We start from the raw sequence: 27,869 nt of genomic DNA, 5'->3' as shown, positions 1-27,869 counted from the left end.
AATAAGTGAATTCTCTGTTTCAGGAATGTAATTTGAAAATGTTGTCATGCAATCTGAGGTAAAAGGTCTTTTTTCATTAATCTACCTCTCATTAAACTGGAAGCCTGTAGGTTATTTCAAATCCATTAGATTTAAATACAGGTGATTACAATTCTATTGCATATAAAACAACAGAAAAGTCTTTCAGGAAATACCGTGCACTTTAGAGAAGTTGATGAGTTTGTGAACTGCCTCATAGTTAAAAAAAAAATAAAATTATCTGACTGGAAAACCCATGGCTACTGTTAATCTGGTAATTACATATAAGCTATAGGGTAAAATTAAACTCATTTTTATATGCAGATGACTTCAAGGTAGCAGGAACACTTCAGATAGTTCAGAGGTCAACATAAGCATCCCAATATTTTCATGCAAACTCCTCACACCCCTTAAATGTACCAAGATGTGATATGAGTTTTTTAGGATTTTGTGTGTGATCACAAGAAACATGATAACAATTTTTTATGTAGTAGTCTAGCAACTCAAGCTCTTGGTTTAGTTAAACATGAGAAATCTGAACCCTGAAGAATCTCAAATTTGCATGAGAGCCCCTTTATAGATAAAAGTTTCATAAGAGGTGATCATTTCAGCTCAAAACACCCACCATGCCAGATCCCCTTAGACAGCATAATCTCCCCACAGTCCCAGTCACTCGGGTCTTGACTTACATTGCTCTATTCTTTTCTGCCTCTGTTTGTCTCTGACTAATATGAAAAGATTTTTTAAAGGAATATTTAGCACATTGCCTTTGTCTAGGAAGGCCAGGTTGTTCAGATGTCTGTCAGTACCTCTCTCCCTCTGTGCATTTGCTGCACACCCTCCTGCAGGTGTGGAGTCACAGCTCTCCCAGTAGGACGAGCTCAGAAGCCTCTACTGTTTAAACTGTCACCCTGTACCTTCCTTCAGGTGTGCAAGCATGTAATATCCAGCTATGTGTGACAGGAAAAAAGTCTCTGCTGCATTGGAAAGTACACCATATTGGTGGTGAAACACTGCAGTCCATGACTCAGTGAGGAAAGCTGAATATGCACACACATGTTACAAAGGTCAGAGTTCCCACTTAAAAATTCAGGATGAACTTCCTATTAATTCTTTCAAGAGCCAATTAATAATTCCTAGTAAAGCTAAGAAATAAATATCTCTTAAGAACAGAAATCTTGAGTACAGTGTTCATTAAGGTTCTTATCTTAAAAAGTAGAAAGTTAGGCATTTTATTTTTCTTTTAAAAACAAATGTGTTTTTTCCCCTGTTTATTAAAGTTCCCTGACCATCAGTCTGGAATATGAAGCATCTGCAGCTTTCATGACCATTTCAAAAATGAGAATTTTCTGAACCAATGTTCTGGTTACTTGTTTCAACTAGAAAACAAAAACATTTGTCTGAATTCTCTTAACAGTTTGCAGCTTGTGCCACTGTTTGAAATTTTCAATGGAAAACCAACTCACAGCTTAGATTATTCTCCTTTGACACACTTCTCCTCTGCATGTTTGGTTTGCAGGTCTACAACACAGTCTATCCTGCCTAAAACAATGACACAACCTTTCTCTCCCAAATGCACCCACAACCACCCTTATAGCTGTCATCTTTATAATCTATTGTTTAGGGCCTACTTATGTTATAAATCACAATGGCAATCACCTTCTGGTGTGGCACTACAGCTTTGTTTGTCATGTGGACCATTAGAAGTAAGTCTGAAACCTGGAGTCAGTCTAAATTACACAGGCAACAAGAGAGCAGTATTTTAGAGAAATATTTATTATACTTTTTTTTAAATGAAGAAGACAGATGTGTTCCCACTGTGATCCACACAGTCCCTGTAAAAGTCTCAGTTATGTTTAGTTTCACATGAGCCCGCTCATGAGGAGGATTTATGGGTGCTGGTTAGCCCTCTTACTGCATGTGATCATAAATCACATGTACACATATGCATAAACACACATGCACACATATATTACATGTTGTGTACACAAGTGACTTGAGCTACCAACTCCAGCGGTTTGCAACACTGAGTGTGTGTTATCCCACTGTTTATCCAACCACATGCATAAGCAAATTATACAGCTGACACATTCAAAGTAGATCTTTCCTCCTAATTCTGACTAAGGGTGAAAAAAAACTTGCAGTATTCCAAAAGATGCTCAAGAAACTTAGAAAGTAATGTATGAGATGATTGCTATTAAATGTTATTTTAAATTGCACATTGAGAAGTACCTAAAAGAAAATAAATGCAGTGAGTCAGAAGTGTGATTCAGAAAAAGGGACTTAAAAACAGAAAAAAGAAAAATAAATCTGATATAACTACAAAAAAAAAATTAAAAAAGGAGAGAGAGAGAAAAAGTTATCAATGGCTGACAACAAATAAATCAAATGAAGTCGTCGAACTTAAATGAAGCCAAGATGTTACCAGAGCTGCACTAAAGATGGAAAGAAATTAAGACTACAGCCAGATGGCTATTTTAGACAAGGCTGGTATACTAGAAGTCTCAGCAGAACCAGGGACAGAGGGAGAGAAAAATCAACGAGCTGCTCTCCAGTCCCACCCATGTTTGAGCTGCTCAAGAACCTATATTGCTTCTTTAAGAGTTTCTGCTGATTATGATACTTTAAAACATCAGTATCATCATGTATTTCCCCACTTCATCAAACTGTCCAAGAAACAAAATGTATAATCAGGTTGCAGAGGTCTGCCCCAGAGTTTTCCACAGGTGACAGTAGTAGTAGGACAGATAGATGGACAGAATTAACTTGTGGGAGTTGTCTTCTGCAACGGAAAACCATACAGATAAGAAGCTTGGAAAATATATAGTCAGTGACAAGTAGGAGCAGAGAGAAAGAAAGTAAGGTTGGAGGAGAACTGTATCCCAAACTTTCTCTGGGGCCTCATCTGGACTAAATATATCATTGATACTCAAACACCATTCAGATATGTTCAGATATTTTTTCTTAATCACTTTCTTTGTATTTTGACATTTTTGTTGCTTATTCCTTTTTTTTTTTTTCTTTCCTGGTCTAATGGTTAAGGCATGCACCTGAAACTGAAGTGTTTTCTCTATTCAAATACAAATGCAGATTTTTTTTTAAGGTACAATAGTTGGGGTTGAAAGGGACCATTTAAAGATCATCTAGTTCAATTCCCAGATGCTCAGAGACCCATCCAGACTCCCTCTCTCTATATATATAGTCATCACTTTATACTAAGACATAGAAAGCATTCCAGCACTGACTGTGCTTATTGCACTGCATGTAAGTATGTAAGTCTTTGCCCCTGAATGTCTGGAGAAAGAGCTGATTTTGTTTTTTATATCAGAGGAAACATGAATTTTTGAGCTACTACTTGCAGTGTACTGACTGGAGGAATCCCCTATGTTGTCTTACTCAAAAGTACTGAACTCTTAAGGCAACATTATACTGAACACTGAATTTCCATAAGTAAAGACAAGTTAATAAGCATGATCCAGCATTATTTATTATGCTGATCAGTAAACATTAACATAATTCTCTAACTCCTTGTTACCTCAAAGTCTGATTGATTTAGTCTAATATGGACAGACACCAGCTGCTACTGTGTCTGTTTCAGAAAGCACTCACACAGCTGGCTGTACCTAGTTTCTACTTTTTAAAGTCACTTATCTTTGAGACTATAGAATTACAAATAAATTAAATATTATATTAGCATGATGATATGTAATATAACAATAACTAATGAGATTTCATAATAATTTATACATCTACAAAAAGTCTTAAATCTTGATTATTAAGTGGATTAAAAAAAAAAAAAAAAGAAGCATATTACCTGTGTGACTCTCTACAGATCAAATATTTACATTTCTTTTTTTTTTTTTTTTTTTTTTTCTTAGAAATGGAGGCATTTGGTCATTTCTTGACAAATGAATAATCACCTCTGTGTCAAAAGTTACCACTCAACTGAAATGCACAACCCTTCTCTCCAAAATACCACATGCTTAGCAGATATTCCTGGCTTTAAGGTCCAAGAAGGATTTCAGAAAGCTGGAATCAAATGCACAAAACCAGATTCTTGTTGCCCCATCAAGACCGTGCCCCTAACATTTGCGATGCAAGAGATCCATTTCTCTCTCACCTACATGCAGGCAAGATGTGAGAAATAAGACCCTGCAGAATTCAACCCCCCTTTGAAACCATTTGATCTGCAGTTGACACGCAGGCTTGTACAGTAAGTCCTACAGTCCACATCCATGGAAAGTTGCCCAACTTAAGTGTACAATAGGAGGACAAGAAAACCTACTTTAACTGCATTAAACACAACCCAGCTCATCCCTTGGCACTCTGTTTGCACGTAGCCTCCATTCTGTCTCCCTCTCAAAAGGACTAACGAAATAACACTGGGAAATTGGCACAGGACTCGACCTGCTTCCACACCATCCAAAAGTAACTCAAGTTACTTTTTGTTAAACTCTTCCTTTTTACATCTGTGCACCTGTGTGAATTAATAGTTCAGTATTCCAGGCAGACTCTCAGCACTGTTCCTCCTCTGAGCTCAAGGATTTTCTTTCAGGTGTTCATTGCCCACTGGAACATTCATTCATTTTAACAGATTCCCATGATGTGTTTCATAATGTCCATAAGTTTCTCACACCAGGAGTTCAAAGAACAAGAATGACCAAAGTGAAGTTCTTCGGAATTGGGGGGTGGGGGGCAGGAAGGATGTTCAGAGAAATCTGCACTGAGGTTTTACACATGCTGCAAGGCAGTTCCTGAAGGAAGAGGGAAGCATGTAACTACACTGCTAAAAGAGTTTTGCATTTATGCGAAGAGAGAATTGCTATTTAGTTTCAGAAAGATGTGAACAAGGTAACTCTTTACACAAAGGGGATTCAGAGACTGTACTAAAAACTATCAAAAGAAAGGAAGATTGTAGATTGACTTTGAGGAGCCATGGAACAGCAATAAGATGTGAATTTAGAAGACTGGAGGTTGGGTCATAGTATACTTCAGATCAAAGCTGTGTGTCTTTTTATCACTTATGCATCCTCATACTGGATAAATTTTGCACACCAATAAGAAAAAGATAAAACACACTGTGGGCAAAAATAGAAGCAATGGAGGTAATATTTTTAACATTAGAGAAAACAGAAAACATACCTAAAAAAGGCCAAGAATAATCAGAGAGAGACAGTCAAGAACTCATTATTTTTTCATCTTGCACTTAGGAAGTATTTATCAGTATTGAAAATACACATTGACCAAATGTTTCACCTAATTTGCATCAAAACACGTATGATTCAACAACAATCCCAATTTCTTCAGAAAAAGAAGTAGAACATGAATCAAGCCTAAAATCCCTGGCAGCAGGGTACCACAGAAGTGGATCAAAGGCATGTCGTAAGTGAAGCCAACCCCTTGTCTGAGCTCACCATTATGTCACACCACAAGAAGCACTCCTGGTTTCTACTGCCATTCAGGTAGAGCAGGGACATCCAGTCAAGAAGATCTTGGAGCAACAGAGACTCAAATTACCACCTGATTACCACAAAAGCTGTGCAAAGTAGTGTTAACATATGGAAGACACACACAGAGTGAAGTTACTCTTCTCCTATGGAAATTACTTATGTGTAGAAAAAAAGGCACTGTTTTCCAAAGAGGTACCAATTTCCAGATGAGTTCTGAAAGTTTTCCATAATGTTGATTTTATTTTGCACAGGGGGGGAAGTAAAAATTTGGATGTACAGCTTGAGATTTTTTAGGCTGAGACAAGTTTCAGAGGTCAGATGATTAATGCCTATTTTGTTTGCTCAAAGCAAAGCCACAAAATTCCTCAGCAATCCTTAAAATGGTGATAGTAGACTATTTTGGCTTAGTTCTTAGGTGTCTACCTGAAGTCTCTAAGAGAGTTTTTACACATGCACACACACAATTCAAACGGAATCTCTTCTATTCAGACAGAATAGCTATGACTGTAACTCACCACAATTCAGTAGACAAGAGGCAACTTAAATCTCATTCCTATAAATTACTCTTCAGTCTCACAGACTCTACCCAGTGGTGGATAGCTACTCTTTGAATCCCTATACTCAACGATTATTTTGAAAAGTTTGTTAAAAATGTTTATTGCACTTGTACTCAGAAACAAACAACACTGTGAGGTGAATGTGGCTATTCTGCAAATAAAGTGCACAAGAAGATAAATCAAACTAATAAAATTTGTGATTGACATTATTCGTCTTTTGCAACTGATAGGTAAAAGGGGTTTTGGTTGTCAGGAGATAATAGCTTTTTCAGTAAGAATTTGCAAACCTTGGTGAAAAAAGGGACACTGTAAGCTTAAGCTGCTCTGTGTAGTACGTTTTAGAGTGATTCCTCCCCACACCAAAATAGCAGTTCCTCTTAAGGAAAGAGGATCATTTGTCTAATTTTTCAGGTGTGGATACATTTAAAAGAAAACAAAGAAAAGTTTTGTTTTCTTTTATATTTCAAAAAACCTCTAGAGACCAAAATATACAAACTCAAACATATCTAACCCAGACAGCAAAAGCCTGAGCTCTGATTACAGTGTATTACTCTCACACAGGTTTAAGTTAACTGAAGAGGACAAACAAGGAAGAAGAGTTCTTACTACTGATGGATTGAAGGGTCTTTTCTTTAACAAAGTCACAGGAGATATCATCTTTCCCTGAGAAGGAATCATTCACTATAGGCACAATGTGTTATTATTGGGATTTTTAATTGAAATGTAAATTCTGGGAACACTCTGACCTAATTTACTCCCAGAAAAAGAGGGTAAAATTCTCATTTTCAAAGCCCTATATAGTCACTTCACTATTATTAATGAGTCTTGGTCAACGGTCTGGGCTTCTATCTCTCTGCAAAGCTGACAGTATTTCACAACATTCAGCTGTGGCATATTTACACAGCACTGAAGATTGTTCCTTCAAGTGACTCCCTTGGATTTGTTTCTTTGCCAAAACATTTTAAAGAAATAGTTTTGAAATAGTTCTAAAATAGTTCTGAAATGCCAAGCCCCTGTGGACAGGATGCCAAGTGCACTGCCAGCAGCAGCAGACTGCAGTCCAGCCCACCTGATGGGGAGTGGGATCCCTCCTGCAAACCTCCTCACCCATAAAAGCATAAATCAAGTCAGAGCTGTTGTGGGTTTTTGTCAGGTTTGTGTTTGTTTGGGGTTTTTTTCTTTCTTTTTTAATTGTAGGCTTGAGATCTCAAAGTCTAAATTAAATTTTTAAAAAAAAGGAAAATGTTTCCATGATGTGTCTGCCATTGAAAGAGATGCTTGATGCACAATATTCTGAACTGTTTATTTCAGATTTAGTCTCAGAAGAGCCTTCTTTTTACGAACTTTCATGCACCAGAGTCCTAACACCAGGCCTGCATGTATTAATTGCTTTTAGATGATATGTTGGGGGTTTTTTTCCAGTAAAGTTGGTATTGCTATAGATTTCTTCCAGAAAGAATGATCAAGAGTTCGCAAGAATGAACATGACAAAACCAAAGAATTAAGTGGCAATCTAGGAGGAAAACCTTAAAAAATAGCAAATATTTATGAAACTTGATCCTACCAGAAGTGTGAACAGCAATTACATTTCTTACAAACTACAATGTGACTGAAGTAATGTCTGTCTCTTTAAATGTACAACACTGAAAAATCTTACTTGCTTTCTGTTTCCCATCTAATCTTTTCCTAAGGAGTAACTTACAGTAAAATTCCCTTTTCTCTCCTTGGGTTTATGTATACAACACTTTGGGCACGAGAGTTTCAACCAAGTATTTTGAAAATAATTTTGGCCCTCTATTTTAAATTTGCAAGGTTCAAATATGTGTGTGTTGGAAATACAATTCTTTATAATACTTACGTTGTTTTGTAACAGTCTTTAAAATGCTTTCTGCAGAGTGTTTCACCTTGAAACACGGTGATTTGTTGTCACACTCAATCTTAACTATCTTTAAAGTCTAACTGTACTTAAATTACAAAATCATATAAGAAAATTATTTCCCCTATGTCTGATAAAAAGAAACATATCATACTTAATTACAAAAACATATAATAAAATTATTTTTCCCTATGTCTGATAAAAAGAAACACAATTCCCCATTCAACAAACAGAGCTACATGAGCAAAATTCAATGAAATGAAGCGAGCAAAATGTAGCTCTTCTTTAAGCAAGAGAAAGCAAACTACACTTGAAGGGACTGAGAACATTCTATCTGATGCCTCTACAGTAGCATGTCATGGCAAAGTCCATTTGAGGTTCCAGTTAAACAAATAAGCACCTGCTTCATTTTTAGTATGGGAATACTCTTTTGAATTCTAAATTCCTATGTGTTCACTTAAGTAATGTTCTGATTCTTTGGCAGAGTATTTGGTATTTTGCAAGATCAATCCTTGACCACATTTACTAAGGTGATCAGCATGCAACAAATGTGTGCTTAAAATAAGTAAACCAGACTAATATGGTAGGAATCTGGATTGCTGAAAAACTAAACATGGATCTAAACCAGTCAATAACCACCAGATGAAAGATACCAAAGTCACTATCTTGTTCTCAACATCCACATATTATATGAAATCCAAATTTCTAGCTGATAGAAAAGGTAGGGGAAAAGCCTTAAATATCTTAACTACTCATCCTTCTGTGTGTATTATCAGATGTACAGTGATGATCATAATGTTAACTGTGACCAAGTCACATCATGATGTGTATACTAATATCCTGACATGTTTAATCATTAAAACAAGACTACATAAGAAGTCCAGCACTCTCTGCAGAAAGCTGACATGAAAATGTAATTTGAAAAAAAGGAGTAAAACAATTCTGGCAGCAAGAAGATCAGTTAGAAAGGTAAATAATAACAACCAAAGAAGAGAAAGGATTGCTAATCTTGGAAATCCATAGGGCAGGAATTAAACACTATAATCAAATTGTTTGTGCAACCATTTAGCATCTCATTTTCTTGCTGTGCAAGCTGAAGAACCACTTGAGACAGGCCATCTTGGAGAGTAACAAAGTACACCGATAACTAACATGGGAAGAAAGGAATATTGATAGCCTGTGACAAGCAGTTTCCTGAGAAATGTTTCTTAGTCAAATAGAAGCAATCATTAAATATATGAGGGTCAGACAATTTAATCTGCTCTTTTTATATGGATTAGTTTAGCAAAGTAACAGAAGAGACAATTAATGCCTCCATAGCTTTTCATGCCATGACACTAGCCCATCATTTTTAGGACAAATACTTGAAAGATGATTTTCTACACCACTGAATAGGGCCACACTCATTTTAGCAGCTATTAACAGCACTGATAAGGACTGAATTTATTATGAGGCACAATTATACATTCCAGAAAATCATTACAGTAAAAGCATAGACTATATTTTAACCAAAGAGATACCTAAATATTTTACATAAAGATTTAAACTCCTATGCTTTCCAAACTAAAATCATAATTCTGGAGAGGCTCCACACTTTGGTGCCACTACTGATTTTATCACACAATCAGATTTTTGTCTACGGATGTAGCACTGCTATCAGTGAAACACATACAATACTTGAATGAAACGTGGTTACTGCCCAAGACTAGAGAAAAGACACATAAAAATTCAGGGCAAGAAGCAAAGAAAAACTATCATCACAGTTTACAGAAAACTCCTGTAGACTGAAAAAAATAAGTGTAACCTGCTTGGAAAAAATAGTATCTTATTCTACACCTTAATAAAGAACTACACATGACTAAAGGAATACCAGTTTAAAGCTTTATTTAGAAAATGAGAGCACTGGTGTGCAAAAAATAATTAAATGAAACCCTAGAAGAATTTCAAATAGATAAACTATAATCGGAATTTGGCCAAGATGCCAGTGTAACACTCCAGCTCCTGATGGAAAAGGTTATGAGAGCCATTTTAAGGCAGCCATAAAGCTCTTGCAAGGAGTAGCCAACTTTCCAAAGCCATCAGAGACGAGTAAGCAGCCAGAGAACCCGATCCAAGATTGCATTTCCAATCTGCACAGATACAGAAAGTCTTGACAATGTTACTGGATTTTCCAGGATCTCCTCAAGTAGCTGTTCATACAGGATGCAGTACTTCCACACACAGATCTTTCAGCACTATGCTTTTCTCAGGTGTTTCCCTCTTGGCCCTTTCTGACAGTTGTTTGACAGATGATACAAATTGCCTGACACAGATTTTAAAGTCAGATATTTAAGCAAACGAATTACAGCTGATGTCTTTGGCATAATGCTTTGTGACACAGATAGTTAGGGAGAGTGACACAGGTGGAAAATAATGTAAGTTGAAAGCGTTTGGAACAGCTCAGGATTCAAGGTGACTTTGTGCTGTAATTCACTACTTTTATAATTGTTTTGTGATACACTTTCTGGGTAAGATACAAAGCCCAGGAGAGTCAACAGGTCTGTTTCCACTGAATTCTCTGTCATTTTTATCAAGTCCTAGGAAACAGCAATTCCAAGTCAAAGCATGCTCAGCAAAGCTTGTACAGAATTAGATTTCACAATTAGTCTTTCAAACTTCACTCCTTTAGCAGGAGTTGCTGAGTGTCAATTTCCACCTTTTTTTGCCCTTAAAGGTGACAGAACTTTTAGTTGAACTAGAGAGGGAGAGGCATCATAAACATTTCTGCCTCTTCACAGACCCGCATAAAGAACTCCTACCACGCTGAGACGAAGAAAATTCACGGTATTTTTTTCCCTAGTTTGTTCAACAGTGCAGTAGGACAAGAGAGGAAAACAAGTGCATGCCCTTGATGTTATTCAGGTTGGCAGCGACTGACCCGGTGCTATTATTCTGGAAGCTTTCTTTTGATGGCTCCACATTGCCCCAAAGACATTGGTCAACTGAACTGCAAGAGCTAAAAGCATGGTCCTCTAACTTCAGTTTTGCTGGTGAAACAAAACAGAAACAACAAAACACCACCTCGAAAATCTAACAGCCCCCCCGAAACGACCCAGCAAAACCAAATCAATCTGAAGACTGAGTGGGCACAAGCTGTTGCAGATATGAACTTATCACTGCAAATACTCAACTCGTGAGTCTTCACGAGTGTAATGTGTTTAAGAAAACAAGATTATTTAACTAAAAATTTAAATAATCCTTATTTAAAATAAGTATAATACGAAGGAAAATGAGGCCAAAAGAGCATTCAATAAATAACTAGGTAGTACTAGTGAGTGTGACATTTTTTTTTTTTAACAGGCAGATTAAACTTCATCAGTCAAGGTTTTCAACCAGCAGTTAGAATAGAGACATAGAACATAGTATCAGACTTTTTCTGTAATACTTTGGCAACACACTGATGTACAGACATTGCTGATACCAAGGGCATATCTTTTACTGAGTAAAAATTAACCGTAAAAGGTGGTTTATGAATCTGGGAAGATTACACAACTCACTCCTACAGAAACACAGAGGAAAATGTTCCAAGATTTTATTTACACAAGTGATACATTGTGTGTTTTATGTAAAGGAGGGAACTGGGAACAAAACATGGATCCTGGTGCATCTGAAGGTTTTTAACTTCAGAATAAGTATTTGAATTTACTATTCCAATCCTAGAACACCATTAGCCTAAAGTAAGCATATAACACATACAGGAAAGAGTAGCAAAACCTGGCCCTGTGCTGCTGTGCAACAACTCAGTAAATCTGGCCCTCCTTAAGTTTCAGTGGCCACCAACAGTGTGAAGAGTTGCTCAGTAGGAGAAAATAAGTCAGACCCAGTCCAGAGTAACCCACCCACTTTAATTAAAAAAACAAGAATGGAGTTCAAGGTCGCTCTAGGCAATAACAGTAAATTTGAATTAACATCAATATGGGAAACCTTTCATTCATCATCCCAGAATGAACACATTTGAGCATATTTGTTGCACTTCTTATTTCTAAACATTTCTAAATTCTGACAGTCTATAATAAACACAAAGAACAGAAAGTTTCATCTTGGATCACTAAAATGGCCTTGGGATTCTTATGTTCAGTTGCACAAGAAGCTGTTCCTTGACTTGGGGCAGAGACTTCACCCAGAACTGCACACTGCCTCAAACCCCATCCAGTGGTACACGGGAGTTATTACATTACAGCCCCAGCTCCTTCTACACTACTTTCCCTTACAAGAAAAGTAGTTAAAGTATTTCAGAAGACTGGACAGACAGCAAGGCAATTCTACCTCAGCTGAAAGGAAAAACAGCTAAAACTGAAAACTAAGAATATTGGGAGTGCAAAAACTGATATGAGAAAAAACAAACCCCAGCAATAACAGCTGCCATTTTATAGTGGACTTCCAATAAACAACCTTCAACAACTTGAGTTAATGAATCAGTCTCTACAATGAGACAACAGAAGTGGCTTCTGTGGCACACCAATGATCATTCCACTGATTAGAGCATGAAATTTATATTTTAAAATTATGTACCATGTAATTCACATGCTCTTTGCCTTTTAGTCCTGTCATTTCCCTCAGAGAGCAATGTTCAGCACCACCCCATCTGCCTTTGCTCTTCTCCACAAATCCCAACCAGGCTTACACAACTTACCCACGCTGAAAGTAAAGAGTAAGCAGCCATAACTACAAGGGAGGAAGGAAACACAGATGCTCTGTTAAGAAAGAGACAAGTTGTTGATTTCTTTCTGGACAATCACTGCTCTTTGCATCATTCAGAGAAAAGATTCCTACAAATTACAACGTCACTGGCTGTCCTATTGTAATGTAGCCAGACAAGAGACACTGTTCTTTTCCTCCTTTCTCTGCCATCTCAAAGAGCCTTGTGCTGCTATCAGACTTCCATAAGGCACTTTACAAACACATTACTTGAGTATTATATTTCACAGAAAAATGAAACGAAAAGCAGTTTTTAAAACAGCAGCCTAGAGCCTCCCTTTTTCTTGACTTCAGCCTGATTTCCAAAATATTCACATAATTGTCTTTCATATGTGTAACGTTGCTTCTACTCATACACTTCAAAATATAGAAGGATTTCACTTAGAAGGGACCTATGTAGATCAGGTGCAAACACCTGTTCAACTCAAGGTATATGTATAGATATATATTTTGGTGCAGGTTCTCAGTTAAGTTCAGCTTCAGTGAAGATGCCCTAATTTATATTTTACTGCACATTTGGTCCTTTGCTGAAGTCACTATAATTCCCTTGACAGGAAGTTTTTGCTGTTATTTAAACACATGGAAAACTGAGGAAGAGAATTTGAATGCATCTCTGCTTTTCCAGCTGGTAATCATCATTAAGATCTGAGCTGCATAGGTGGGATGTTGTCATCAAAATATACAACACTACCTCATTATTTCTAACTCATATATTAGACAGGGTACTAGTGGAAGAAATTAACTCAATTTAATATCTGAGAACAAAAGAATTAGAAAATGTTATTTTAGAATTTGAGATATGCATTTCCAAACACAAAACTAAGATGTTTTCTAATTATATTTGTATTTCAGTATTTTGGTCATGAACTATTCTGACAGCTGTAAAATCAATAATCTAAATCATTATTAAAAGAAAGAACAGCATATTTATTTTAAATCCTTAAATCATCAGAATTGTTGCTAAAGAAGAGAAAACATAAATACAAGAACTCAAGAAACAAACAAGCTTTATAAAAAGAATTCATACCTAAAATGGTCTTATTTGCCAGGAGTTCACATATTTATCCCAGCAGGCCTGGTCACATGAAGCAATGCCAGAGACCTTTTGTTAAGATAAGCATTATCTTAACAAAATGACCTTATACCTAGTAAATACTTAAAAACAGCCAGCATGGCTCCTGGTACCCAAGTAACCTGACAGAATAACCTCTCATTACTTTTTATGCAAGTAATGAAACACAGGTCAACACAGTTGTCTTGAATTTAATGCACCATAATTCACATACTGGCAAGTCTTCATGAGATAAATCATATTTTTAAAGATACTTATTCTTTTGTATACACATATGCACCCATAAAGAAACAAAGGGTGTGAATTCAACTACTGGGAAGTGTTCTACAGTGAACAGTTATGTTGCTGGGTGTCAGGGATGTGAGAAGGTTTCTCTGTGTAGGGCTGTGAGGAGAGACATGCAGAGGAAGGGATCGTCACATGCACCCCCAGATGGTTGGCACACTGGAGGGCAGGCACATGGTAAAGGGACTGTTTCTATGTTTGGATATCCTGCACAGTACCAGGGGTCTTCTCAGTCCCAGCCACAAGACCACAGCAAAGGAGAGGGTGCCAGACCTGCCCAAAATGTCCTTTTCACTTGACTAAATGTGGTGAGGAGGGATGACCCCATCTTCAGACGGAGAGGTATAACAGCAGGCTTATGCACATACACAAAATTATTTTCTCAGAAAAGCCACATGTCCACTAAAGTTCAGAAAATGTTCATTAAGACAAATAGCACAAATGTAAAATATTTCAGTTGAAATCAAATGTATGCTCACGTCCTCCTTGCATATGAAATCTACATGTCAACAAAACCCTTCTACACTCCAGCACAGAGACAAAAATGTCCTGCAGGTCTGGATGTGGCTGACACCAGTGCATGTCCTCCATCTGAAACCATCTGATTCCCTGTACTGTTTATATAAATTGATCTCACTTTTCTCTGTGGTAAAAGAAGCTGTAGCAAGAAAGTAACAGAAACTTAGAAGTTTAGAAGAACAGAGAAGGCTGTCATCTAAGATGGCACAGGATGTGAGAAACAGTTATGTTTTGAAGCCAGGCGGGTAACACAACCTTTGGGAAGTGGAGAGAGAAGAGGAAGCGCTGGGATTGACTAATTCAGTAGGTAGAAAGAGTTATATATTTCACTATTTCATCAGCAATACTTGACAGCAGTTAACTTCATTTCCCAAGCTTCCAAATGGTTAGAGTAGTCGATGAGCACATATAGCTTATTCACATCTTGAATTGCAGCAAAGTAATCCATTACAGCATCAACAACAATAAACTAGTCAGCTATATTGAAGTTAAATATTCCATTGGAGCAAATACATACATGTAACAGCTGGTAAGTCATACTGCTAGCAGCTTTAGGAAGAAATCATTGCATTGTTTGTTTATGTTTTAACTGGTTTTTAAGCCTTCAGCACTGTGATTTTTTTTTTTTTAATGGGAAGATGAGAGATTATACAAAGCTTACTTGGTTACAAAATACCATCTATCTCTACATCAACATGCTGCTACAGCATAGTTTCTTCTGCTGCTATAAGTTGTCTATAAGCATTTATCCACTATTCCACTTCATTCACCCACTTCCATGCTTCCAAAATCTACTGGGTATTCTTTCAGGTTAGGCACATGAAAATCTTACTCAATATGGTTGAAAACATGAATATAAATGGATGATTCTCCATTGGTACAAATACTTTATGGAATTCAATAGGATTGTTTAGTGTTCTTCACAGGATAGTAATATTTTCTTCACACAGACAACAGTATAAATGCTTTGGTGTTTAGTTTGGTAGCCTAAACAATCCGTTTCCTCCATTGAAAAATCTTGCAACAACTCATTAAACAAACTGAAATAAATATAAGATATAGCAAATGTTAAGGGTGACACACAAAGCAAATTTCCTTAAATGCCACACAAGCGACTATCACTGTGCAGAATTACATTTTTAATGACTGTTTTAATTCCCTTTTTTCTTCTTTTGTAGATACTTCATATGTTCTGGTACTACACTGATGCTCCTAGAAGTTCTTACCCTGCTTTAATATCTGTATGGTAAAGCCAGCTGAACATATTCTTTTGTATAGGTTCAACTACTGTAGCATTTTGGACATGGTTATAGCTTAATCTGCTTTTTAATGTGTCAACTTTGACAACAGTATCTCCTACTACAATTATAATAGTAGTGCATGGACTAGTATGGCTTTACCCTCCATAGGGATACCTTTCTACTGGCAAAGTACTTCATAAATTACCTGCCTATGTACAGGTAAAGGAATTAAAATATGATATACTGGTACCAACAGCAGCTCAGGTATTGATATCAATATCATATATATAAATACATGATTCAGTATCATTTTGACTTTTGCTTTGCAGCTTATATGAAACATATTTAAACAGTACCTGTAAGAGATGAGCAAACATTTGTCCAAGTTCTTAACAGCCAAAATGAGTACAGTTTATTAGTGCTACCTTGAATACTGTTGTTTTATTTTACTTCTGTTTCATTTCACAATGAAACCTAACTCAGGGGAAAGAAAAAAAAATTCTAATTCTCTTGGTTTATCTTCAGGGGAAATTTTGCTCCTCTGTAAGAATAATCAACACAATTAGACTCCTAGTAAGTCTGTGATATTATGTGGCATTATTGTTGGACAGGTTTTTTGGTGACTTGTGTATGAGACTTTAATTAAGTACAGAAATAGACAAATATGGAAACATCTTTAGGTTTTAGATCCCAAAGACTCAAGAAATACTTCTTTTAAGCAGGTGTGCCTTCCTGGGCAGCTGTTTAAGATTAGTAAATTACAAGCTCAGGATTTTATTCTTAAATATGGCTAAAGAATAAACTCTTTAGTCTGGCAAGTTGGAGTCAAACTGCCACAATGAGCACCTGTTGAGAAAGCCCATTATTTGAAGCTGGGGGTTCTGGGTGAAAAGATCACTGTGAATTAATTTTGATTGCTTCACAAAACTCTACATAACAAATGGTCTCTGACAAGGGTATCAGGGGACTTCCATTTGAAGGGGAGAAAAAAAGAGTTTGTTACTAGGAAGGTAACATAATCTCTGCAGTGACATTAAAACACACCAGTGGCTGCACTTGCTTGAATCTCCCTTCTGAAACAGATTGTATGTGCTTAGGTTACCAGGTATTAAGTTTTGGGAGGGAAAGAGAAACAAATGATATCAAAATCTTATCTAAAAGGTTAGCTAAAAAGAATATGGCCATAGATTAATGAATCCTGAATTGTTAATTGTTATTTGTTTACAAGTTTAATCACAGCCACATTTCTGTGTGTTCGGGATTGCTACATGCATTGCCAAAAAGGAGGAGGAGGAGAAAAGAATAAATTTGAAAAAAAGTTTTTGCAGTCGACTAAATAAATCAACAGCTTTCTTGTGTGAGTTAACTCTAAGAGTAAGTTAAGGAAACAGTAAGGATAATAAGACTATCTGCTAAATACTTCTCTTGCTTGGTATACAGACTATTCAATGAAGCAGTTTCTGTCTCTCTGAAAAGAAGTTTCCATCCAAAATATACAAAAGTACTACCTGTCTGTCAACCCTGATTAAATCTAAGGCCAAGCTTACCATCTGTTTGTGCAAATGAAAAGCGTAATATTCCACCAACTACTCTGCATGACCACTTTACTTAAGGGTCTCCTGCAAAATGATTTTCAGTTCATCCAAGACTTATTTTTAGAACAAAAAGAATCACCAGAAAGCACTATGCTTTTAGCTAATAATCATGATCCAGTTGACTTTATGCTTGATTTGTCAACCCTTAGCCATTAATTTTACATGAATTACAATTTCTGATTCCTTCAAAAGTGACTGTAAAAAATATATCCATATGAAGAAAATAAAATGCTCATATTGACTTCCCTTTTTACATGTGTTCTGTTTTTAAGGTAACCTGAATTATATCATCATCAGGTACTAATTGCACCCACACAAAAAATTGGATGTTACTTGATTCATATGGGTACCAGAGGCTTGTGTCTATGACTAGCAAAAACACTGCAGCCATAATAAAGTCAGACTTTGGCCACATATTCTGTTAAATAAAAATAAGAGAAAAATTCGAAATAAATCAGACCCTGCACTTAGTTAATTTATGATATAGGCAGGAATCAGTCTAGTATTAGACCACCAGCCACATAATCTTTCCAACTCTTGCAATATCTCTGTGTTACACTACAGGGCACACAGTGGCCACCTGAAGAAAGAAATACAGATGCTGTTCTATTTCTTTCTAAAAAACAAACTGACATATTGTCATAATCCCAGCACAGAAATACTAGAAGTCTTCAAGCAGTGGTGCTTTGTTGTTGTAAATAAAACTGATAACCTGACTTGTTTGGAGTTGAAAGTAAACTCTGCATTGTCCAAACCCACATCAGCTCCATTTACCTGCACATGCCTTTGCCAACACTGCAGTCCTGCAGCCCTCATGTCCAGCATTCTGCCCCTCCAGAACCTTCCCAAAGATCCATGCACACAGACACTGCCTAGTATAAATTACTTCTATCTGGATAATTTGAGGTATTTTTCCACCCAAGTCTTTTTTCTACCAAAGTCCAGCCATCTTATATAGCTCTTAAAATTATCACTTATATCTCTTCAACCAGTAGATTTATTCTCTGGCTAATTCCATTGTTCATCTAACCTAAGACATGAAGCAATTGGTAAAAGTGAAAAAAAAAATCCCATAGACGTTTTTTATCTTACAAAAACAGAGAAAAAGGCGAAGTCTTTCTAGTAACGCTCCTGTGATTCTACTATAGCACACTAGAAAAGTATGAGCAGTGAGAAATATGTAATATATCGTGGGCTTTTTTTCTTCATGTCCTGAAAATACACTACAACTTTTCTATGTTGAAAAGTTCTTCCTTAAGTTAATAAAATCTGTCACTTTCCATAATGGTTGATTTGAAGAAAGTCCACAGGTGCGGTGTTCTGTTGTTCACAGCTTGGGAAGTCAAGGCTTATAATAAAAAGCCCTCTGTGTTATGGTCCTCCTTCCCCATCAATTCACATCAAGTATTATTAGAATCATCTGCCACCTCAGTGGTGCTTCCTCTGTGCTCAAACTGCAGAAGCAACAATGACATTTTACTGCTCTGCAGGTGCTGCTGTGTGTGGTCACGAACACAGAAGTGTGGCCTGCTATTGTTCCCCAGTAGCACTTTGATCTCAAACACAAAAAGCCACATAGCTGGCTGCCCTATTCATTCTTCTGCTGGGTTTATACGGGTGAGAGAAAGAAGAGGTGACAAGAGATGGGCAATCCATAATATTTATTCCAACAAATGCTTCAAATCTTTTTAAACATCATAAGAACATGGCTCATTAAACTACAACAGCCTTGAAATTGTGTTATAAAACCACAAAACAAAAATCAATACTTCTGCTGAAAAGGAGGTAATGAAATATATCGAGTTGGTTGAAAAGTGGTTTGTATGAATCATAATATTATTATGTGCACAACGCTTCTACTCCCAATACTTAAAGTTAACAAACTAGGGAGTGTTTTCTATCCCATCACTTAAACAGGTGCTACAAGGTGGTATTTATCAAAGTTATTTTCCAGACTCAATGCTTCTGCCATAAATAATGCTGGGATATAGGAGGCTTAGTAAAAGGAGATCAATCCAATGCATATTTGCTACCTGAGCTTCAGCTGTTGTATTATTTCACAGTCTGATCAATACTGTGCTCTACAATAGCAAGGGAAAAAGCCACAACATCACCCTGATGAGTCACTGTAGGTTCATTACTGAACCAGAAGGAGGTAACGTTTCTGATTTTATAAAGATTAAGTCTGGTAGCAGCATTTGACCCCTTTTAAATAGTTTAACTCTCTATTTCAAGTCTTTTGCAATGACTTGTCCAGATTTTCAGCAGTGTGACTTAAACTCTTCTGGAATCAAGACTCCCTCTGCTGAAAAAATCCTGTGAAATATTATTTAGAATTCTCTCTCAATTCTTTTAAAGTGGGGTTATTGCTCTGCAAGTTAATCCAGTGAAATCTGGTACTTATAATGCAGGCAAGCAATAATGGCATTAATATCTTTCTCAAGAGAAAAATCAACCATGAATACCTGAAAATAACAAAGAACAGAAGAGATTGAAGAAGAGATTGAATAGTAAGTAAATGAGACTAGCAAAAGGCTCAACAGCTACTAGCAGCCACTGTACTCTCACTCTCCTCAGAAATAAACCCCCAAATCTGCCAAACTCTGTTTGTAATGTAATCAAGAGAAGACAGCAAAATCTTCCCATACCAAAATTAATTCATTTAAAAGGACAGTGCTACATCCACACAAGTCTTTCAGGATGAAATAAAGCAGAAAACTATGTATCAAAAATAAATGGATGGGGGGTGGAGAGAACTAAAAGCAGTTTTTAAGACTTGTGCGGTGCGCCTAGATTAACTATTTCCACCAAAACAGAAAATACATAGTATTAAAGAGAGTCCAAGCTGGGCTCTGGTATACAGAAAAGGATACAGAGCATAACCTGAGACTTCTGTAACTCTGATTTGCTGAGGAGAAACAAAGTGAGATCAACCCTTGATTTCCATGGTTGCCACTGCTGTAGCCAAAAGCTTCTCTGCACATCACTTCTTATACTATGAACACTGACAGGGTGGACTGAGCCATTTCACTGCACCTCAGCCATTTCAAAGTCTCCTGTCCTGGAGATCTGTCCTCATAGATGCATGTCCATCCCATCATTTTAGGTAGTTATGGTGGCACTGGAAAGACTCTAAATGTCCACTCACCATGAGACCCCAAAAGCTTAGTTTTACACCCAGTCAGAAAAATCTCACTTCCTACAGCATGTGAGCTTCTAATCCCAGCTGGGGGCTGGTTCTGCAGAAGCTGAGGAAATGCTATCCTGTAAATGAACATCTCAATTTCCCTTTGGCATGCAGAATGAACTGGTTACTCCAATTCCAGCAGGGATCCTTTCCAAATTATGCTTTGATTTTACTACTTAACAGCAGTGGGAGAAGAGGTGCTACAGCTGGTAGCTACTGATATTAATCTTACATTTATTTTTACTTTATTGTTTTCTATAAATAGTCTTGTCTTTCACCAGTTCTACTGCTGTTAGAACCCTTTCCAGTAACTGTCAACATTACACAGAGCCTTAACCCCTGAGAGAGAAAGAAAGAAAGAAAGAAATGAGGAGGTGGAAGACGAGAGACAACTACTAATCCTGAAGAGAGACAGATCACATCATCACAGGAATCCCTGCTACTTCAGAGCATTCTACAGTAATTAGCTGTATAGTAATTTCATTTGCCTAAGGTCAAATCTCCCAAAAATGTTATTTGGAAATGCAGCAGCCTAGATTTGGCCCTCAACAAAGAGCTAAGAGTATACTGCTTCCACCTCCCCACCTGTCAGCTACAGGTGCCTGACTGCCTCATGGCTCCGTCAGCACATGGCTCCCGTTGCTTGTGTACATAAAGACTAATCACAACAAACTAATCACTTTCCTTTGATAACAATTAAAAAAAAAAATTACCATTTTTGGGGAAACTGCTGGCCAGACAAGACAGGAGGCACTAGGATGATCTCAGTGTGTTTGTTTAGGATGTCAGCTCATAACTGTCCACTGTCATGGGACTTGGGCCATGATTTTAAGTGACTTTGTGTCAACATGTTTTTAACAGCTTGATTATTAGCCAGAGTAGCACTTTCTAAAAATCTTGATTCTTTGGCATGGTTTAAATTGAGCATTATATAAATTGAAATAGCAAAATAAACCATCAAACAAGTTTCAAATTTAGGCCAAATTGTAAAAGAGGTGGAGGGTTGGGGAGTTAGAAATTGCTGGCCATGTTCTTCTTGTTAATGTTGTCAATACCTAATTTTCAACTAAAAAGTAAGTCCTTCAAGATGAGCATTAGATAAAGCCAGGACTTCAGGCTTTGGTTGACGGTTACTTCAGATTCCTGGTGAAATGAAACTCACTCCATTCTATTCCTCCACAAGATAGTTAAGGAAAGAACATCTAAGTGTAACTTGCTGGCTTGCATGGACAGTGTTTCAAAACCCAGAGTTAACCTTTCAAGCCATGTTTAAAGTTAAAAAGATCAAATTGTTCAAACGGAAAAATTCTCCCACGGGATCCAAAAATATTTCCTGTCTTTACATCATTCCTAGGGCTCAACAGTAGAGCAAACAGTGGACATACCTATATAGCTGCCTTTCCACACGTGGCTACGCTACTGTGCTTGCAATTCATATAGAACATGGAGATACATGCTCTCTGGGGGAAAAAAAAAAAAAAAAGAGGACCAGAAAATATTGGAGACTTGCACCAAAAACACATGCAGAGGAATCCAATTTTCACACTTTACTTCAATGAACTCTCCACTACAACACACTGGTCATGAGCCCTTTCACATCGTCCTGCCTACCTCATACACTACCCTCAAACAAACCAGACAATCACTCAGGCAACAAGTTTGGTCCTAAATTGTCATATTACACATTATCCAGCTTTTTTTTTTCTGATTAAATATGACTTTTACAATTTCACACACTTTTTTTACTGTTTTTTTAATATATGGGAAACATATAATGAGAACTCATTACCTGGAGTCCAGGCTGAAAGTTATCACTATATAAATAGTGCTACAGGCACTTGTTTGCAAGGCAGCAAATGCAACCACTATTTCCTTGTATTGTTCCCAAGATAAAGGGACATTTTGTCTACAAGGAAAATTTTAAAAGATTGTGATTACATTCAACAGTTTAGCAAAAATACAGTACCTCTTGAGATTTCTGCAAAATCTGATGCTTTGATCATACAAATACAGTAAAAATGCAAGCATGTATAAGATAGGATTAACTTTGAAACTTCATCTAATAAGTGGCAAATAATGTATTGAGGTACCAGCAGAGCACTTCCAGGTGTTCTGGTAGATGCTGAAATGCAAAATAGCTGGTTTGTGTTGGCTATTTTACAACCATTTATATTCCCAGAGAGTAGCCATGTATGATATACACACATTGTAAAAGACTAGTCTGAACAGTTTCCTATCTAAATATCCAAAATAAGCAAAAATTAAAGGTACGTAACTGTTGTTAGCATCATTTTACACAACACATCAAGAGATTAGAGCAACTGGCCAAGGTCACATGTGTCCAGAACCAGATGAAACTTCAATTTCCTAAATTATCCCCTCACATTTTAACCACATGCAAAACGTTTACATAAGCCTCCAAGGTTCCAAATCACTCATAATTAAAATGTAATAAATTCCATTCAACAGCACTAACAATAAAGGAATATGTGTGCATCAAGCCAGTGCATACATCAGTAGATAGAGAGTGAAAACAACAAAATCCTGTGCAGGAATTAAATTTCACTATTGCTGTCAACTTTTCATGTTCACTAATGGCTTTTAAGAAAGCCGGACATTTTTCCTCAGTCCATTTTACCTTTTCCCTCTATTTGACAAATATTGATTTTCATTTCCTCCAAGTTTAAGTGCTTTGAATGCTACTGTGACTGGTTTGTTTGCTTTTTTTTTTGTGTCCCAGCTTTATTGAGGATACCAGCATGAATGCTTACAGCTTTCAAAAGAGGGAATTGGTTTAATAACTTCTTCAAATCCAGGAGAGAACACAGGAGCCCAGTTTACTTTTTCTATAGGTCATGTAAGAAAAGTGACTCTGACTCTAGGTGACCACCTAATGTCAGTAAGGAGACTGCTGCAGCAATAACCTCAGTGTTTTAAGCTGCTACTGCTGTGCTCTGTCACAACAGGACAAATTACAGAGTGTTCTCCCTCCACTTCAGTGCAAATTACACATACTGTCTTAAAAATGCCTTCAGTGGCATTTCAAGCTAAGTCTGTTTTGTAGACAGTTGTCCCTTTAAGAGGCTTGGTTTGGAAGGTAACACTTCATGAAATTCTGGCTCAAACAAGCCATAGCTTTATGAACTCTTTTCCGCCTGACTCACAGATACATAAGCTCAACCTCCTTTTGTAAGATGATCTTAAGCTTTGCAAACCTGCCTAGTACAGTTTGGACTCTTCCCTATCCTAAGGGCTTGTTCACCAAATAAGAAATCCCACTGCCTTTGTGGTGATATGGATGAAGAGTCCCATTCCACCCATTCAAATACAGAAGGGAGGAGAAATCTCAGTGGATAGGAATAAACATCTGGACTGAAAGGGAAAGAAAGTAGCACCTTAAAACTGCCACGTACAGCATTACAGAAATTGTGTGTACAGCACTCAGGCATTCACCAGTGTCAGAAGCCAAAACAAGCTCAGCTAACTAACAGGGGTTTAACTTAGTTTACATGTATCAGCACCAGAGGCCTATCCTGCTATTAAGGGTTCCCCACAACCGAGCTAACTAGTGACCTAAGATCACAGACAGCACCGTTCTCAGCAGCAGCTCTGACACAAGTTGCTGAGAGGACTTAGTATTCGGTCTAGACAACTAAACAGACATATAAACCCTTGAAATCTGTTCTGTCTCTCTCTGTAGTTTGCTATTCTCTGGATCCTCTAACCAACAGACAGATAGGGGTTCATACGAATGCATATTTTGCACTGAACATCTACTTAGTTATTGTACATATTAAACAAATGTTAGCTTCACTATGGATTTCCTGACATTTTAAAATCCTGATGAAAATAAAGCAATTTAAAAATTACTCACTGCTAAAGGAAACTCATTTTCAAAACAGGCACTGCTTTGAAAAAATTCTTAATATTATTCATCAAGTTAGCTTCACTGGTTTCACTTTGAAATTATTTTCCTCGGAAAAGATGGGGGAAAAGGAAGAAAGAAATAGTGACCAGTGGGGTTAAATCTGTTACAGTGTGCAACACCACTCCATTTTTTGCATTCCATATTCAATTCTAAATAGTTCTCGTGTTGCACCACCTGATGCCAGGTGCTGCAGGGCTTCTGCTACACCCACCTGACATTGTGATGCTGCATTTTTAAGACCTTTAAATAATGAAAATAGACCTTTGCACTTCAGCACTGCGCTGGTCAAGAGAGCTGTCTTTACAGATGATGTGAATGTCTGCTAACATGGAGAGACTTCTTACTTTTGAAATGAAACGACACTAGAAGTTTCAGGGCTGATCATTCCAGTGAGAACCTTCCTTATTACCACAGGTGACCAAGTCTAACGTGGGCATGGAAATATTTTTGGTGTCCATCTAATCCGATTTTGAAGTTCTTTCCAAGGGTGACAATAACTTCTGAAAGTTAAGAAGAGCTTGCAGTTTGGGTTAACTAATTATTGAAAGGATGATATCACTTTCTTACTCTACAACTCTGTATCAGCTGTTCTCACAGTGCACTGTGGGCTGAGTCTGCCACATACAACATGTTGGCCTCACCCACCACGCAGAGCATTGCAGAGAACAACTCTAACCCTCATGTGTATGTTCTTCACCAGCTCCAACAGTGCTAGACAGACTCGAGCACTAAAGAAAATTCCTCTTTCCTGCTCTCCTGTTTTCACTCTACTGCTCCCCTTCCCACATCATTGAGAGATTTTTCCTCTTGAGAAATTTAGTCTGTGGATTCAAAAATACATGTCTAAATTAAAACAGAAGATAAAATGGAAACTGAAGAAACTTGTGGTAGGACAAAAAAACCCAAAAAAACCAAACCACAATTTGAGCCAGAAACATCATTTTAATTACTAACATTCCTATATCTCACTTACCTGTGAAATATTTCAGCCACTGTGTGTGGTTCAGGGCCTCCTGGTATCTCACATCCCTGGAACAAGGAGATCTTCTCAGGAAGGAATCGCCACGCACTCACCATCTTCCAGGCATCTCCTAGGCCACTGACAGTAGTCAGGATAACCATTCCAATATTAACTATAACCTGGATGTAAAACCCAGAAAATCATAAACACAGCTGTCAGTAACTCTGTTCTCAGCTGAAGTTGCAATTATTTTCAGTTATTCCTGTTCTTTCCTATTAATATTACCAAGTCTCTACTCCTCCTTAACATTTTGTCTAGAGATACATATTTATATAAGAGACCATGTTGTAGGTGAAATCTTTAAGTCATTATATTTCAACTCAGCAGTTAAGAGACATATTGCTTCCAGCTGGCATAAATAACTGTACCCACTTATTTGCAAAACATTATTTTAACTTCTGTCAACTCATATTCATGAGAGAAGGAAAAAAAACGAAAAAAATGCTAGTCCGATTTAAAAACAAAACAAAAAAAAGACAAAAAAACCCCCCCAAAACCACAACAAGACCTGACCACAGAGAAACAAACCTGGAGAACTACTGAACGCTGGCAGGGAAACAAACCTGGAGAGCTACTGAACACTGGCAAGGAGACAGCAAAAAACCAACTGTCATGTTACAAAGTCTCACCTTCTCCTGCCAAGTAAAACTGGCCTCCTGCAAAGACACAGCCAGGTAGTTTGTGACTTCAGGACTCACAAAAGCAAGAAGCATGCCCCACAGAGAAGGTCAAAACAAGCAGCAACTGTTGCATTTTGATGGTCAGCAAATATTCTTTCCAAAGCAAGAACAAATCGAGACATTTGTTGCTCGCTACAGCTGGGAGTACTTGCAACCTGTTCTTAAGTCTCAAACCACAGCCCAGCCTCGGAAGAAACACCGAAATTCAACTGACTTTTCCCTGAGAGAAGGGTTTGGGATTTGGTCGTCATCAGCACCCGAAATAAGCCAGGCAGTTTGCTGCTTCCCTTCCCTTCTCACCCCTGCCTCGCCAACACAGAAACCTCATTCCTGCCCATCCCATGTGCTGCCCCGATCCTCTCTCTCTCCTCTCCGCCGGTATCGCGGGTCTTTTGGGTGAGCCTTTCACGCCCTTTACAGCCTCTCATTCCGCCTGTCCCCCAACACCTCCCCAGTCCGCCCCGTGAAGTGACACCCGCCGGGCTGCTCCGCGGCCGAGCTGCGCTCCCCGCTCCGCCGAGCGCCGCGTCCTCGCTTCCTCGTCCCCCCACGGCATTCGGGGAACCCCCAAGTTCCCGGGCCGCGGGCTGGCAGCAGTGCCCGGCGGGAGGGGCAGCCCTGCGGTGTCCCGGCCAGCACGGGCCCCCCGCCTCCGGCCGCTCCGCCGCCGGCCCTTCCCAAGCGGGGAAGCTTCGCACGACATTAGCCCAATTTTTAAATAAATCGCCTCTGTTTCTGGGTGAAAAAAATTACTCGGGATGATTAAACGAACAATCGTTGGCGCTTAAGAGAAAGGAAAAAAAATACACCACCCCACCCTTTATTTTAATGGATGATAAAATTGTGATGGGCGAGACGGAGGGGGAGGAGGGGAAAGGGGGAAGAAAACTTTGTTGCTAATGAGGAAAATGCGACTGCGAAAACAAAACCGTAAAAAAAAAAAAATCTATTCTTAAATAAGGATTAATTCAGTGTCTGTGAATAGGAAACGCTGCGCTGGGTAATTGCAAGGAGGTAGCGCGGCTCCAGCTGCGAGGCGACGCGAGCACCTTTGTGCGCTTGCCAGGACAGCTCTGGGGAGAGGTAACTTCCCTCCGTCCCCACGGTCTGGTATCGAGTAACGGGAAATTTAACATTCCGTGTTTCCAGAGCAAATTATTCCCCTCCACCCCCCTTCCCTTTCCCCCACTTCCCTCGCAGGCAGCCAGCCGGGCGCTCCGCCTGACGGGGCGGGGAGCCCCGAGCCGGCCCTTGGCACCGCATCCTGCGGGCACAGGGACGGCGTCCCCGGCCTCCGCAGCTCCGTTCGGGGGTGGGAGGAGGAAGGGAACGGAAAAGCCCCTCGGCAGCGAGGGGAGAACGGCCCGGGCGCCCTCCGCGCAGGAGGAGGCACGGGCAGCTCCTCCCGCCGGCACCGACCTCCGGCACCAACCTCCGCGACGGCAGCGAGGGAAGCGCAGAGCGAAGCGGCGGCACCGGGGCGGGCGGGGCAGCGCCCGACCTCATCGGGGAACCCCCGCCCCGCCGGCCCGAGGGGTGTCCCGGGGAGCCTCGCCTGACGCACACCCCGCCACCTCAGGGAAACGCTTCCGAAAGGCTGGGGGAGAAAAGGGTCTGTGGGCTCTCGCAGGGGGCGCCGGGGCTGGAGCGAGGGAGCGCAGCCCCTGGGGCAGCTGCGCCTCCGCAGTCCCGGCGCCCCCTCA

The 27,869-nt window shown here is 38.7% G+C and overlaps 1 long non-coding RNA gene across 1 annotated transcript in view; it reads right to left on the bottom strand.

Annotated features, from left to right (window-relative positions):
* LOC113948839 overlaps positions 1-26,663 on the bottom strand; it is a 100,000-nt gene extending 73,337 nt beyond the window's left edge. Inside the window, exons 1-2 of the long non-coding RNA XR_003528251.1 lie at positions 26,116-26,663; positions 25,439-25,605 (exon numbers count right to left, since the gene is read on the bottom strand). This is a non-coding gene — a long non-coding RNA (uncharacterized LOC113948839). The remainder of the gene's footprint in view (positions 1-25,438; positions 25,606-26,115) is intronic.
* Positions 26,664-27,869: the final 1,206 nt, after the last annotated feature.

Source organism: Corapipo altera, unplaced genomic scaffold (assembly GCF_003945725.1).
Source record: "Corapipo altera isolate COAL_440 unplaced genomic scaffold, ASM394572v1 62, whole genome shotgun sequence".
NCBI classification, from domain to species: Eukaryota; Metazoa; Chordata; class Aves; order Passeriformes; family Pipridae; genus Corapipo; species Corapipo altera.
This window is presented reverse-complemented; position numbering and strand designations above follow the sequence as displayed.